The following is a 905-nucleotide window of genomic DNA, read 5'->3' on the forward strand; positions in this document are numbered from 1 at the left end:
GGATAGCTGTGTGAAAAAATGCCACACCCTAACAGTTGAGGGAACCCGTGAAAGGGGTAGGCCCAGAAAGACCTGGGCTGAGGTGGTGAGGCAAGACATTTGAACATTGGGCCTCTCTGAGGCAATGACTTCTGACCGAGACCTTTGGAAATATGCTGTGCGTGAGAAGACCCGGCAAGCCAAGTGAGACCTAAATCCAAGGCCTCTGCCAGGGCTATAGCCAGCCCACTTATGCGTACCTTTCCTTCTTTGGATACTAAACTCCGCTTGCGAAGACCTGTTGAGGCAAGTGAAATTGAAACCGAACTAAATTTGACGACAGGCACCCATGCCAACGTCGTCTCCTTCATTGGACACGAAACTCTGCTTGCGAAGACCTGTTGGGTCAAGTGAAATCAAAATCGAACCATATTCGATGACTGGCACTTGTGCCAGTGGAGCACTAACAGCACTGTCCGAGCATGTTCGTTGCCATAGCAGCTGTCTGGCTTCCATGCTAGTGGCACGTAAATAGCACCATTTGAGCATAATCGTTACCAGCATCGCCTTCTAGCAATTGTGCTGGTGGAACGTTAGAAAATCATTCAAGCGAGGTTGTTGCCAATGCCGCTGGACTGGCTCCCATGCAGGTGGCATGTAAAAAACACCTTTTTGAGTGAGGCTGCTGCCAGTACCGTGTGACTGGCCCTCGTGCTGGTGGCACATAAAAGCACCCACTACACTCTTGGAGTGGTTGGCGTTAGGAAGGGCATCCAGCTGTAGAAACTCTGCCTTATCAGATTGGAGAGTGGTGCAGCCTTCTGGCTTGCCAGTCCTCAGTCAAATCGTCCAACCCATGCTAGCATGGAAAGCGGACGTTTGACGATGATTACATATACATATATATACATTATATATATATATAT

At 49.1% G+C, this 905-nt stretch overlaps 1 protein-coding gene across 1 annotated transcript in view; it reads right to left on the reverse strand.

Annotated features, from left to right (window-relative positions):
- LOC106879503 (uncharacterized) overlaps positions 1-905 on the reverse strand; it is a 39939-nt gene that overhangs the window by 5359 nt on the left and 33675 nt on the right. The gene's annotated exons all lie outside the window — the stretch shown is intronic.

Source organism: Octopus bimaculoides, chromosome 12 (assembly GCF_001194135.2).
Source record: "Octopus bimaculoides isolate UCB-OBI-ISO-001 chromosome 12, ASM119413v2, whole genome shotgun sequence".
Taxonomy (NCBI): Eukaryota; Metazoa; Mollusca; class Cephalopoda; order Octopoda; family Octopodidae; genus Octopus; species Octopus bimaculoides.